This window comes from Dermacentor albipictus, chromosome 1 (assembly GCF_038994185.2).
Source record: "Dermacentor albipictus isolate Rhodes 1998 colony chromosome 1, USDA_Dalb.pri_finalv2, whole genome shotgun sequence".
In the NCBI taxonomy this organism is placed as follows: domain Eukaryota; kingdom Metazoa; phylum Arthropoda; class Arachnida; order Ixodida; family Ixodidae; genus Dermacentor; species Dermacentor albipictus.
Window position 1 is genome coordinate 283,322,301 of NC_091821.1, and position 15,812 is coordinate 283,338,112.

A 15,812-nucleotide genomic window follows, 5' to 3' on the forward strand; every position below is an offset into this window, starting at 1 on the left:
AGCACGTCACACTTATTGTTCGCCGCAAACTCGAGGCACAATATCCTGCACCTTTCCATTCACGCCAACTTGAACCCAATATTTACCAACCAGCCCCAGCGATCTCCCTCAATCCGGCAGTTTTACGGCAAGAATTTGCAAACGTAGGTTGTCCTGCTGCCTGCTCCGTCTCCCGACCTGGCGCCCGTCTGGTGCCGACTGCTCCACCTCACGGCGATCAGTATTCCCCAACCAGATACCGCAACCCTGCCGAGTGGAGAACTCTGGACGACAAGCCCATTTGCTTCCGTTGCCTCCGCATTGGCCACGTCGCTCGTCACTGCTGCACCTCCTGGACGTCGCCGTATTTGAGCTCCTTTTCCCCGTCTCCTCGCCCGTATACCGACCCGCGCCGTTACTCGCCTCGCCGTATGCCTCCTAACTCTGATGTATCCGTCGATGTCAGTCGTCCTGCTCGCTCGCTGTCACCTCAGGGCCATCGGTCCCCGACGCCCCAGCCACGCCGCTATTCGTCGACCACCAATTATGCACCATCGCAGACGGAAAACTAGGCCATGCAGCTCTTCGAGGTAGTGCTACATCACGTTCGTCCTTTCTAAGTCCTCCATTGACGCTCCTCACGAACACCAACCTAATTGAAGTAGACGTAGATGGTGGTCCATTGACGGCATCAATTGATACTGGAGCCCAAGTGTCCATAATGAGTGTTAACCTATGTCGTCGCCTCAAAAATGTTCTTACGCCTGCCATCACTCAAGCCGTACGCGTCGCCGATGGCGCCGCTGTTGCCGTCAGCGGTATGTGCACTGCTCGCATAGGAATTGCTGGCCGCCGAGTTCTAGTCCTGTTCACCGTACTGACCAGTTGCCCTTATGACCTAATCTTCGGGCTCGACTTTCTGACGACGCATTCTGCCCTCATCGGCTGTTCCACCGGTACGCTGCACCTCGAGCTTCCTCTACTTTCATACGTTCGCCCCAAACAACCGAACACCCTCTGCCCTACAGCGCTTGTTCGCTTACCTCCAAAAGCCCTAACCTTCGTCGAATTGGTCTCAACGGAAACCGTGCCTGATGGCGACTATGTCGTCGCACCTATTCGTGATGTCCGCCTGGCACGCGACATCTCTGTGCCACACTCCGTCGTAACCCTTGCCGCTAATCGCGTGTGTCTCCCAGTTATCCATTTTGTTTTGACAAAGTAAGTGTTACGTGAAGGCATAGCGGTGGCGACGCTCCGCTCATTGACAGACGACCACGTCATTGCTTTTGCAGCCGACGCGTCTCCAGATCCTTCGATTACCCGGGGGGTGCCTTGAACCTCGACGGCCCATTACGTCCCATGGTTGCTCTGGGCCTAGCACCTTACCAAGCAGCCACCTTATATCACCTTTTGCTTTCCTACCACGACATATTTGACACTGACAACCGACCACTTGGTAAAACGTCCTTTTTTAAGCATCGGATAAACACTGGTGATGCACTTCTCATTCACCGCCGACCATATCGCACGTCCACGGCCGAGCGGCAAGTTATTCAGCAGGAAGTAAATAAGATGCTCGCCAGAGGTATTGTTGAGCCCTCGTCGAGTCCTTGCGCGTCGCCGGTCGTGCTCGTCAAAAAGAAAGATGGCTCGTGGCGTTTCTGCGTTGAATACCGCCACTTCAACCGAATTACTGAAAAGGACGTTTACCCTTTACCACGAATCGACGACGCTCTTGACTGTCTTCACGATGCCAAATACTTTTCGTCTATCGACCTATGATCTGGTTATTGGCAGATTTCTGTCGATGAGCAAGGCCAAGACTACTTTCGTCACGCCAGGTGGCCTCTACCGATTCAAGGTTATGCCGTTCGGTTCATGCAATGCCCCCGCCACGTTCGAACGTATGATTGACTCTTTACTTCAATGTTTCAAATGGTCAACTTACCTTTGCTACCTCGACGACGTCCTTGTGTTTTCTCCTACATTTGAAACGCACCTTGAGTGCGTCGCAGCTATTCTTGACGTCTTCCGCAAGGCTGGGCTCCAATTAAACTCATCAAAGTGCCACTTCGGGAGCCGACAGATAACAGTGCTAGGCCATCTCGTCAATACTTCCGGAGTACAACACGACCCGGGAAGGTTCGAGCAGTTACGGTTTTTCCTGTACCTCAGTCTGTCAAAGACGTCCGGAGTTTTATGGGGCTCTGTTCTTATTTCCGACGGTTCGTGAAAGATTTCGCAGCAATCGCTCGACCACTCAGTGAACTTTTAAAGAAAGACGTGCCTTTCACGTGTGGTTCCCCTCAGGCTGCTGCATTTTCATGCCTTATCACGATTCTCACCAATCCGCCGGTCTTAGTTCGCTTTGACCCATCCGCACCTACAGAGGTCCGAACCGATGCCAGTGGTTATGGGATCGGCGCCATCTTATCGCTACGCCAACACGGACACAACTGCACTATAGCCTACGCTAGCTGGCTCCTGACAACTGCAGAGCGCAACTAATCGATTACCAAGCGCGAATGTCTTGCTCTCGTCTGGACTGTCTCAAGGTTCCACCCATACTTCTATGACAAGCCCTTCTCAGTAATCACAGACCATCATGCACTCTGTTGGCTTTCGTCGCTCAAGGATTCTTCTAGCCGGCTCGGTCAATGGGCCATCCGACTACAAAAATATTCCTACACAGTTACAAGTCGGGACGCCAACACCAAGACGCAGATTGCCTCTCTCGCTACCCAGTCGAAGACACGACCTCTACGTCTGATACTGACACCGACGCATGTGTTCTCTCTGTTTTTCCGCTGCTCCATATCGCCGACAGGCAGCGCCGTGGCCCGTCCTTGCGAATCATCATTGACTGCCTGGAATCATTACTTGCCGACAGTCGCCTTTACTTATTCACACATCAAGATGGCGTACTCTACCGCCACAACGTTCACCCGGACGACCCTGCCTTACTCCTGGTGATCCCTAAACACCTTCGTTCGGCTGTTCTCCACGAACTTCACGACCTCCCCACTGCCGGTCACCTGGGTGTGTCACGTACCTACGACCGGATCCACCTACGCTTCTTTTGGCCAGGGCTTGCTCGCTCCGTTCGAAGATACGTAGCTGCGTGTGAGAAATGCCAGTGACGCAAGACACCATCGACACTACCTGCTGGGTACCTTCAACAACTCGAAATTCCCTCGGAATCATTCTTTCGGGTTCGTTTGGATTTACTTGGCCCTTTTCCTCTTTATACCTATGAGAGCAGGTGGATTGCTGCGGCCACAGATTGCGCCATGCGCTATGCTATCACCCGATCGCTTCCTACAAGCTGCGCCACAGATGTCGCCGATTTTCTTCTACGCAACGTGATTTTATTACATGGAGCTCCGCGAGAACTTCTCACAGACCGTGGCCGGACATTCCTATCAAAAGGTATCGCGAACATTCTGCAGTCCTGCGCCATGAGGCACAAGCTATCCAAGTCATACCATCCGCAAACAAATGGCCTCACGGAGCGTCTCAATGGCACTCTCACAGAAATGCTCGCGAAATATGTCTCTCAGACCACACTGACTGGAACCTCGCTCTACCATTTGTCACATTTGCTTATAATTCCTCGCCCCACGACACCGCAGGTTATTCCCCATTTGTCCTTCTATTCGGCCGAGAACCCGCACTGCTCCTCGACACAATTCTCCCTGTTCACGCGGCACCGACCAGTGAATATGTACTACCCGCCATCGCCTGCTGTGCCCACGCAAGGAAAATTGCCCGTGACCGCCTTCTGAGGAGGGAGGAAATGAAATGATACATGAAAGGTAGGGAGGTTAATCAGGACTGAGCCCGGTTGGCTACCCTACACTGGGGAAAGGAAAAAGGGGGACGGAAAGATAAAAGAAGGAGAGAAAGTCCACTGGTGATATCGTTCAGTCACTCAGTCCGGATCACAGGCGCTGACTCAATCCTGTAGGTTTGAAATATCGCAGCAGCGCTTTTGTGGCCTTTTGTAGCTGCGATATGCGAGGCCATGGTCCCAAGATCTTGTTCAAGGTGAACGGATTTCTATCTAACTGGTTGAGAGCTGTGCAGAGATCTTGTCTTTCATTTTCAAAAGATGCGCAGTAGCACAGTAGATGTTCTTTACTTTCCTCGATACCGCAGACATTGCACTCGGCGCTATCAGCCATTCCAATCAAAAACGTGTATGCACTCGTGAATTCGACACCCAAGCTTAAGCGGCACAGAATCGTTTCCTCATTACACGGAAGCCCTGGTAACAGCCGCAGTTTCATGGATGGATCGAGGGAATGCAATCGATGTTGAGTGAAATTAGGTGTGTGCCACTTCTCCAATGCCAAACGGTGCGCTAGTTTGCCTAAGTGTTGGGCTGCGTCAGTCCGCGATAAAGTTATACAAACAAGGGTTGCTCCTTCGTGTGCTTTCCTAGCAGCTTCGTCAGCGAGGTCATTGCCGGAGATACCGCAATGGCCAGGCAGCCACTCAAACATGACGTCGTGCCCTTTCGCGATCATGTGATGGTGCAGTTCTCGTATCTCCGGCACAAGTTGTTCATAGGAACTGCGACGAAGAGATGACAGAAGACATTGTAAGGCCGCTTTCTAATCGCAGAATATTGCCCACTGATTAGCCGGTTAGCTGTTAATATAATCAATGGCACCTCAGAGGGCAACCAGCTCCGAACCGGTCGATGTTGTCAAGTGAGGAATCCTGTATTGGATGCTTAGTGATCGCGATGGTATAACCACTGCCCCAGTGGTGCTGGTCTGGGTGGAAGAGCCGTCCGTATATATGTGAATTCGGTTAAAGTATAAAGTGTGCAAACAATCCAGAGTTGCTTGCTTCAAGGCCAAGGTAGGCAGGTCGGTCTTTCTTATCCCTGGAACCGTAAGACGCACTTGAGGTTGTTCAAACACCACAAAGCTGAGGTTGAACGTGCTGAGGGTGTGAAGCCGGATGGTAGGCAGGCACGAGGCTTGATGATCTCGTTGGAGAAGGACGCCTGTGGTCGCCGTTCTGCCAGACAGGCAAGAGAGCTTGATTGCATCCGTGAAACATGACGAACATGGGCGCTAAGCGTGTCGGTGCTGATGTAAGTCGTGATCGGATGGCCTTGAGCCATTATAATGGTTCCTGCTGTTGAGGGGCTCCGTGGAAGGGCTAGGCAAACACGTAGTGCCTGTGCTTGCACGCCCTGAAGTTCTCGAAGATTTGACTTGCATGTTTTAGCAAGCACGGGAGAGCTATAGCGTAGGAATCCGATAAAAATGCTCGATATAGCTGTAGCACGGAGCCCACTGACGATCCCCATGTTTTCCCGGCAATGAACTTGAAGACGTGAACAATAGATATGAGCCTCTTCTTCAAGTGGGCAACCTGAGGGCTCCAAGAGAGGTCCCGGTCAACAATGACACGCAAAAACCGATTATTTTTCTTGCAGCAGATAGGCTGGGCATTGATGCATACTGGATAACCAGACACCGCTTTTCACGTAAAATCGACTAACGCACATTTTTCTGCTGCGATGGTGTGAAGATAGTCAGATAGTGCGTGAAGATAGTCAGATGCCTGTGTTGCTGCTTTCAGCAGGCGAACCTGCAAGCGAGTGACCGCCTTCTGAAATCCCAAGAGAGTCCAAGGCGTTTGTACGACCGGTGACACCGAGACGTGGACTTCCCGCCTGGTTCTTTGGTGCTTCTATGGTCTCCGTTGCGTCAGGTCGGCCTGTCAGAAAAACTGCTGTCTCGTTACACAGGCCCATACCGACTGCTTCGTGCCATGACTCCCGTCACTTACGAGATCGCCCGTGACGCCCCATCTGCTTCCCACGCCAGTGGTATCATGCACGTTACACATCTGAAGCAGTATCACCCTCCCAGTGATGACATTTAGACACTCCTGGACGTCGCTTCTGCCGCCGGGGGATTATGCTACACGCGTGTGATATTTGATTGTTTGAACGAGGCGCGTGGGCACCATCACTCAAGAAAAGAGCAGGAAGAATGAAGCGGGCTCGCGCTGTGAATCTAACCGGTCAGCGCTGCAACCGCTGTTGTAAATATAACCTGTAAATAGTTGCCCGTCTTATTAACTCGTCCTTGGCGTAACAATATTGTGGGGGTGCATGTCATTGGTCTCGATGTGCATCTTGAGGCGGTTGAGCAGAGCATGATCTGCAACCTTACCGATACAGGACGTCAGGAAAATTGGTCTTAGATTGTCGATTCCTGGTGCTTTACCGGGTTTGGGGATGAGGACCCTGCAGGCCGTCTTCCATATTGTGGAGACCTGTCCACTGCGCCAGATTTCACTATTCCTTTCCGTGAGGAAGTCTATCGACTCATCATCAAGACTCTTGAGCATCCTATTAGTGACGCCATCCGGGCCAGGAGCGGATTTGAAGTTGAGGGAGAACAAGACATCTCGAATCTCGGCCGTAGTAATGTCCTGGTCCAACTCCGGCTCGGCAATCCCCGGGTAGTCGGGGAACTGGGTAGGGGCAGATCTATCCGTGACTGGCAGGTAAATGTATATGAGCCTGTCGACAATCAACTCGTCCATGGTAGAGTCCATAGCTAGGTGGATTGTTCGCGCGAGGGATCGTCTCTGGCTAGATCTGGTGTTGCCCTGATCGAGAAGGTGTTTGAGCAGACCCAGCTCTTGCCTGATCTTAGCTGACCCTCGACGGATTCCTAGAGCTCCTCCCATTGTTGTTTACACAGATTCTTGCAGTGCTGTTCGATCTCCCTGTTAACCTCGGAAATCTTCTTGCGGAGCCTCCTGTTACGCTTCTGCCCCTTCCATCTCGTGACAAGGGCTTGCTTGGCTTCCAGCAGGTGCGCCAACTTGCTATCCATCGTCTCAACTTTGAGGTCAGTGACGACCTCCTTGGTTGCCGTTGCGGCGTTATCCCTGATACCTTTGTACCAACCGTCAAAATATGTCTCGGCCGTCGGTGCGCGCTCGGCTCTGATCTTGGGGAAAACACCTACTCGATCAACTTGAATTTCCTCATCCTATAGCGGCCAATCACGAGGACGACTTCGATGACGTAGTGGATACTTCCGAGGTCTAGAGCCGTGTTGACCCACTTGACCACCCCTACGTTCTTGACAAGAGAGAGGTCTGGGGTAGTGTCCCGGCATGTGGAGTTGACTTTGCTAGTGGGGAAATCCTTATCGGTGATATGGGTCAAGTCTGCTTCCATCGCACTCAGCCACAGCTCGCGTTCCTTGGGCGTGTCATGGGTGCACCCCACACCCAATGTGGGGCGTTGAAATCCCCGACGACGACGGGGGCTGCACACGGGCCGGGCTGACGGCGTTCTTGAGGAGAGAGTTCGCCTGCGCCCTGCGATAACTGGGGTGGCAGTATAAGTAAAGAGGCTGATTCTTCTGAAGTTCTTTCTGGCTGGCTTCATGATGATTTCGGTCATTACGTCCTCGATGCCATCATCAACTGCGCCGAGATCGCGAGAGAAGCGATTGTACGTTTTGTTGACGAGGGTAGCAACTGCCCTACCTCCTGAATGTGATGATACTACCAGATTACCCGCGAGTTTGACAGGGGTACTAGTTGCAACTTCCTAAATAGCGATGATTTGTTGCTTATAGTTGCAAGGGTTCGTAAATATTGCTGCAGAAGCGGCTTCTTCTTAGGAAACTCTCCGCAGTTCCATTGCCAGATCCGAAAGTTAGCGTCCACACTATCCATGTCTAGGCTAAGAGGAAGGTTGAGTGGCCCTGAGAATCGCACCCTCCGTCGGTGGGGCTAGTACATGACGTCATGCTGCCACCTGCGATGGAGGCAAGCTGTGTTCTCTCCTGGCATCGATATCCTGCAATTTGTTTGTCTTCACTGAGTGCACCTAAGCCCATTTCGGGGTGCGCTACAGCTTCCTGGACCTCTACTAAGCTAGCCTGCATACTGGCGAAGGCATTCTTGAGTTCCGAGCGCAATTTTATAGTCGCGTCTTCCTGTCTGTTCTCTACCGCTCGACGCTAGGGCGCGCGGAAGCAGTGGGATGTCTCGGCGTACCCATGGCGACCGGGGCCAAGGCAAGTTGCGGCGAGGAGGGTGAAAGCGCGAGCTTCCTTCTCTTCGCCATCTCCGCAACTAACCTGCTCATTTCTTGCTTAACCTGCGCGTTTTCTTTCCTCAACTGCTCGTTAACTCGTGGCAACTCCTTGCGCTCGTTTGCGTGGTGCGAATCGCGGGGCAGGTCGTCACCTCTTGGGGCCTCACGTCCCCCTCTGGCCTTGTCGGCCCAGGAGAGTGTCAACTTCTTCTTGCTTCTGAAGACGGTTTCGTGCAGAAGCGGGACCCGGTCTCCCCACCCCCATCCCGACGTGTTGTGCCCCGGCCTGGGGCTGGAGCGAGGCCGAGAACAGGCGCGTCCCCGGGAACAGGCCCGTCCTCTGGACTAAGGACGGTAGCCGGAACGTGCCCTGGAGGCATAGTGGCCCCTGTATCCGGAACTGCCTCTCGAGCGGCCCCTGGAACGGGAGAGTCCTCTGCGCTGAGCGCCCGGGGTGGACGAAGGCTGGAACTCGTCCGCGATGTCGAAGTGCCGCTGAGGGGCCAAGATGGGCGTGCCAAGATGGCCGGTGACGTGGCACCGGCCATCTTGGCACGCTCACTGCGACGACGACGCACGATGTATGGGATTTTTAACCTTTGAGCGCAATCCTTACTAGCCGTGAGATTCTGGCCACGACAGAGTTTATACTTGGGGCTACACTGATGCTGCTCATCGGGACTAGGGGCACCCCAGCCACGGCAAATCGCGTCACCGGCAGTGGGGCACACATCGGTGCGATGACCGAGGCGGCCACACGTATAGCATACATCGATTGGCTCGCGGTAGAGCCAGCACTGCATGAGCAACGGTCCATACCTGACAAAGTTCGGTACACGATGCCTGTAGAACGCGACGACGACCGTGCCCGTTTGGGCTATTCTCCTCGCTGCTAAAGTGAGTGGAGTATTGGTGTTGACAATCTTGACATCGATGACGTCAGGGCCGTCTTGAAGAGGGACGTTGCGGATCCTTGCATGAGGAATACAGGGCTGTTTCGTAGCCATTGAGCTCATATACCTTGCCCGAGATGAGTATCTGCCTCATCCGGACGTAGCGGCTCGCATTCTTGCGCTTGAGAGTACTGGCGACCATAACATTTTGCTGTAGATTCGGGCATAGAGACTCTTGGCATAGATCTTCCTCACTGACGCCAGCGGCGCCGAGAACTGCGTCAGCCACCGTAACAGCACCAATCTTGGAGATATTGAGTCCACCTCGCGGCCTGATCACAATCTTGATATCATCTCGAGGAAGTGAGGGCATCCTTCGCACTCTTTGCATCTTGGATTTTAGCGCAGTGCCGCCTGATTTGCCGTGGAACAATTTCCTGCTGCGGCGATAGCGCATTAGTGTCAGCTGTGCGCGTTTGGCGCCAACTCTCCTGGCCACCGCGGACTGCCAATTTTGAATAACCTCTACCGGGGAGATATCCTCCCCTCCACTTGATACTCCATCTTGAGTAAGAAATTAAGCGTTTTTCGTCTTCAAAGAGCCGGTACGCGGCGGGCAAGTGCAGGCGAGAATCTCCGTCTCAAAGCTCGGCTGGAGGCGCGTGGACTCGGGGAGCGAAGCTTGACCATCCTCCTTAGGCTTAGCTGGGTGGCCGCCACCTTGCTGCTGTCAAAGTGTGTAAATCGGCGAAAAATGAATTCATGGCGCTGCGGATGGTATCTCTGAATGCCGCTTCTCGAGCTGTGTCGAATGATGCAGACGTTCTGGCGCTTCCAGGTGGCGGTCGACCGGGACGTCAGGTTGAATCGGGAGTTCATGTGGAACAAGTCCGCTGAGTTGGTCCCCTTGCGGCCAATCGATTGCATGGATAATCGATTTTCTCTCAGCTAGAATTCAGTTTACATGAGTCAACAATTCTAGTTCATGTTATGCTGATGCTACGTCTGGAGTTACTCGATGTCGCGTACTTGGATCTTTGCTCTTTCTAATTTACGGGTATATTAATGATTTACCCAGGTGCGTGACGTCAAAAATCGAACTATTTGCAAATGATTGTGTAGTTTACCAATCTGTAACACGTAACACGGATAGCCACTTACTATAAATGGACCTAGATATGATATGTGCAGGGTGTTCTAATTGGTTAATGCCGTTAAATATTTCCAAAACTAAATTCATGTCCTTTACCAATAGGCCATGAATCTCAACCACCTACTTCGTTGATAACAACGCTGTAGAACTCACCACAACTTACAAGTACCTTCATATCTATCTTCAGTCAAGTTTATCATAGAAAAATCATATTAACCTTATCCTTGCCTCCACTAACCGTACCTCGGACTTCTTAAGCACAAATTAAAGGAAGCCCCAGTGCATATTAAAAACTAGCGTGCAGCACATGAATCCGTTCCAAACTAGAATACACGTCTGCATTTGGGATCCCGAACGAACTTATATCATCGGCAACGCTTGGAAAACCATGCTACGCGATTTATTTTTTCAGATTATTCGCGTTATTCTGGCGTCACCTCATAAAGAATAAAGCTGAGTTGGACAACTTATTGCTTCGCCGCAACATTTCCCGCCTACCACTTTTCCACAAGCTTTATCAGCATTCTTCACTTCATGACGATTTCTTTCAGTCATCACAACTTGTCTTTCCACGTCGTGGCCATCCCTATAGAGCCAAAGACGTTAACTGCCGGTCATCGCATTATGCATATTCATTTTTACCGCACACAATAACTGAATAGAATGCCTTGCCATCAGGCATTGCCACTGAACCAGATTTAACTAAGTTTCATGATCTAATTCGCTCACGAATTGCCACCTATTATTATTATTATTATTATTATTATTATTATTATTATTATTATTATTATTATTATTATTGGACTTGACAGTGTTTCTTCTCTTTTTTTTCTCTTGGGACGCCTCTTGAGATTTGCTTTTCATTACAGTTACTTTATGTTCTCCTTGCATGCACTAATGTTTCATGCGCAATATGCGCAGTATTATAATTTTGTCCTGTCTTATTTTTTTGTACTGGCACGATGTGTTATCACAATCTGTGACAAACTTTCAATAAATGAACTGAATAAGCCATTCTGTTATATTTCAGTTTATTACCTTAAAAACCACTTGCGGGGTATTACATAAGGGGCGGGTAAACAAAAAATATTACAGAAGGTTGTCCACGATTTTATTTTACAGAACATCTGTTACTTCTTCCGCGAATGCAGATGAAGTTGTGATGGCGGCGATGTGCTGGCGAAGGCCGTACCAATCTATCTGTGTGCGATGAAAAAATGACGTTGACCAGGCGACAGGGCGTGCAACATTTAGTGGATAACCTGTGCGCTGAGATATGCGTGAAGGTGGTAAAATGTGAAGTGTGCGGCGAAGCGAACTGGGGCCGTATTCTGTAGCGGTTCCTTTGGGAACCGGTTCCTTTCGGCTGTTGCCATTGGTCGGCGCTTCGATGTCGTCATCCCTGGTGGGCGGGACGATAAATTTTGATGACGTCACACAGGTTGCCAATCTTCTAGAAAGGAACCGGTTCCCTGCTAGGAGCGGAACCGCGGAGAAGTGGTTCGTTTGAGAGTCGCGCGCGGGGGCGAGCATGATGTCGAGGGTTGCTAGGGCAACCGCGGCTGCCGGCTAATCTCGCGCCAGCTGACGAGCCGGCACCTAGACGAGACGAGACAGAGACGGCAATGGCGGCTCCCTTGGTTGTGCTGCTGGCGAGTGCCGAAAGACAACGACGCGACGAGAGGCAACGACGCGACGCGTTCGGCATGGCCGAAGAAGAGTTTCGAAGGCATTTTAGTCTCTCCAAAGACATAGTGCGACGTCTTTGCGATGAGCTGGAAGGACATCTCGGACCTCAAAGATTGCGTGGTGTCGACACTACGATGAAAGTGCTGTGCGCGCTGCGGTTTTTTGCCACCGGGAGCTTTCAACAGTGCGTCGGGAATGAAGAAGCGATTGCACTGTCGTAGCCTTCGGTCAGCCGGATCATTACAGCCGTCGCCAAGGCCATTACGGTTGTGGGCAAGGAAAAAGGATGGGTTAGATTCCCATCCACGGCGCAACAGAAAGCCGCCGTCAAGGAAGGCTTTCTTAGCCGTGGAAAAATTCCAGGAGTTCTAGGATGTGTGGACGGGAGTCTGATAGCCATCGTTCGCCCTAAGAAGCTCGGCCCCGGCGAAACGGAATCGTACTGGAGCCGTAAAGGGTATTACACCCTCAACTGCATGGTCGTGAGTATTGTTCATTGACAAATATTTTCGATATGTGTTTGCGCGAGTGCACGTTGTAAAAAACTTCGTTTCGTTATTTTTCATCAATTGCCGGCAATACTTGCGTTCCTATTAGAGAAAGTAGCGTTTGTGTTGTATGTGTAATGACCACTTTGATCTTTGCATAGAACACGGCCGCACTTTTTCAGTGCTCTCCAATCACAGTTGAACAGCCTTTTCGATGCTACAATGTAAACACATTACGCGTGACTTAAACCGGAATAGACGCCGTAGCAGTGAAGGGAGTCTTCGTCTGCGAGCGATCCTAACAGAAGACGAGCCCTTGTGATTCTTATTCGTCGTAAAACTAAAGCATTGTGGCCAACAGACTGTGAACGAGAAAAGGAGCATCCCATCAATGAAAATGGTGTGAGGGAGAATGAGAATGTGTGGACACCCATTTGCTCTAGCTGTCAATACGGCACATGCTGTTTCCGCGTTCTTTCGCTTGTAATAGGCACTTTGTCTGAAAAAAAAAACATAGGTTCACTCTTTAGCAGAATCTTATACAATATGGACGGAAGAAACCAAAGGAATTATTTTGCGCATTGTGTTGTTACCGCACGCCATACATGAGCATGTGAACACATGCCAACATTGCATTTGTAGGTTAAGATGACACTGTTATCATGCTGATCATTAGTTCAACTGCCTACTGCGTATGTTGATATCTCCTTTTCTGTAATTGTGTTCACTGACTGAACAGTAACTGTTTGGCAAGTAGTGTTGTAAGCAAAAGGTTGTGCCACATATTTGTTGCAGTGGCACTGACACCTTCTCTTTGCTTTCCCTTATGAGGTGTGCGACGCGAAGCTGAATATCCTGGAAATTGACCCACGGTTTCCGGGATCGTGCCACGATTCATTCGTCTGGAGGCATTCTACATTTCGCCGCCGCCTCACTCGGGGCCTGTTACTTCATGGAGAAGTCTTGCTTGGTAAGTGCACCTGAAGTAGCAGTGCTTCTTCCACATGTAAAACATACACAGTCAAATAGTTTTGCATCCTAGCAAACTTTAAGAAAGCGTGATTTGCTAGAAATGTGTTGTGAATGCAGCGGTACCTAATGAACCTGCAGCGACTATCGAGAGAAACAAGTCTCTCTTAAAAGGCAGATATTTGTACCAGCATGTATACAACAGCTGACATGTTATGCTGTTTATTTATTAATTTCAATACACTGAATGCCAAGTGGAGCGCTACAGGCAGGGGTGGAATTCTACAGAACACGTCGAAATGGCAGTTTTCAAGTATGGTGGAAAAGGGTTGGTGACAATGGACTCGGGGACCTGGTCCCTGTCCTTGGAACAAAGGAATAAGCGTGTGCGTGAAACTTTCGGCATCGCCGTTAGTGATCGGTGTAGTATATATTGTAGAATGGTGCAAGTTGCGCTATTTTGCTTTGTGTCGCAATGTGTGGGATTTTTTTTTGTTGCAGCGACATGTGGTGTTGGAGTGATTAGAAAGGATCAAACGGGTAGCTCGATTTTGGGTACCTTCATGAGAAGAGGTACGAAAGGTAGAGCAAGGATCCCAGATACTGGCAGCATATTCGAGAGTAGACCTTAGAAGTGTTTTATAAAATAACACTTCTGAAGAGAGAAGAGCTAATAAGCTTTAGTGGAAGATGTACATTTAGGGAGGGGCAAATGGGATGAACGGAGCAGAAAACCACGAGTATGAAATAAATATTACATGTCCAACTTAACCTGAGATAGAGATTTGCAGCCAAGACAACAGGTGAAACAGGGCTTTTCTTTAAAATGAGTTGAACTTTCTTTACAACTTTCCGGGAAGGTCAATGTTTGATAGATATTGCAACAATAAATCCAAGACCCGCTCCTGTTGTAAAAGGGCCCTGGCGTAGACTGTGTTCTTGCATTGCGCCTTAATGTATCCATTTCGTTCACTAACATGCAACACTTTACAGGGGACTCTGGGTACCGGCTAGCGCCATGGATCATGACTCCTGTGCCTGGTCACCCAAATCGCCTCACGGCAGAGGGGCGCTATAATGAGACACACGCATCAATGCGAAATGCCGTTGAGCGGTGCATAGGAGTCGTCAAGAGCCGCTTCCGATGCCTGCAGATGTATCGGGTGCTCCACTACTCGCCTCAGAAAGCAGCCACTATTGTTGCAGCTTTTGCAGCGCTGCATAACCTCTGCCTTGCAGCAGGCGTGCCTCTGCCAGACGACCCAGATGATGACGGTGCACATGACGACAGCGGCCAGCCCAGGCACAAGTGCCGCTTCAAGTACAGGTGCCACCGCAGGCGCACCCTGTACAGCCTTCTCGAGCTTTGTTTCAATGAGGCCGTGCGGTGCGCGAATCCATAGTTGGTGTGTTTCGGCTGCCCAGAAATTTGCGCATTGCCTACCTGCAAAGTGTGCGCCGGCGCATTCGCTGGCAAATGAGGCGGAGACATGTGCTGGTGGAACATGTTTTATTTTTCTTTTCATGAAGTAAATAGGCCGTGCACTTCAACATAACACATTGCGTGTGCTCACATGTGGCTAATCGTAGTATGCTGCATACTGCGGTAGTGAAAAGCACATGATTTGTCTATGTTGAGCATGACAGATACACATGCAGTGACAAATAGCTATGTGCCATTATGTTACTCCTTTGCTTTGTTCACTGTGCTTTTGAATATTGTCTTGCCAGGGAATTTTTTTTAAATAAAGGTTATTTCCAAGGTGAATGGCAACCAATCTTGCATAGTTGAATATTGCTTTGCGATGCCTATTTTACTGTGCAGTATGCATTGTTCCAAAGCTGAAGGTGTCTGTTCATGTGTGACACACAAGCACAGCACAAGTTGCACAGCAACTGAAATGTCGTTCAAAGCAATCTGTATAGCACATATTGAAACGTATAGCAACAAACGAGACATGCCAAGCACTTTTTGGAGCAGGATTTCTTTACATAGCAGACACTCATGCTTACTACTGCTTTGTTTAAACTCAAGTGTTGCTTCAACATTGCATTTCTTGCACGCATGATTTCACATAATGCTCGTAATTGCTGCTTAACAAGGTGCAACTACGCTATAACACAATATAAACAAAATCATGACAATGAAACATTTCTTTATTTTATTCACTGGGTACCTGCTTCGCCATTCAGGCATTACAGCAGGGAGGGTACAACTCATATAAATGAACACTCAAAATTACATTCATAAAGCATGGAAGAAATCATCATTTGAACAAATACAGACAGTGTCAGGTGGTAGAGCTAGTATTTCAATCTCTTATAGTACGAACATAGAAAGAGTAGCGGAAAGCGTCGCTTTTAACCTTCTATTGCATGGCGTCCCATATTTGGCACATACCAGTTACCATTCTTTTTCGCGTGTGTGAGATTCCCAGTTGAGAATGTGATACCATCAGAGTAAATCTCATAGTTATGCGCACTTATTATGGGCAAGTGCTGCCATCTCTTGAGCGATACGCAAAACAGAGGTGAAGTAGATTTTG

General features: G+C 49.9%; 1 long non-coding RNA gene across 1 annotated transcript; it reads left to right on the forward strand.

Annotated features, from left to right (window-relative positions):
• The first annotated feature begins 11,628 nt into the window (after positions 1–11,628).
• LOC139054420 (uncharacterized) lies at positions 11,629–15,563 on the forward strand. Its single transcript, XR_011511202.1, has 3 exons — positions 11,629–12,291; positions 13,129–13,267; positions 14,260–15,563. It is a non-coding gene; the product is annotated as an uncharacterized lncRNA (long non-coding RNA).
• The last annotated feature ends 249 nt before the right edge of the window (positions 15,564–15,812 follow it).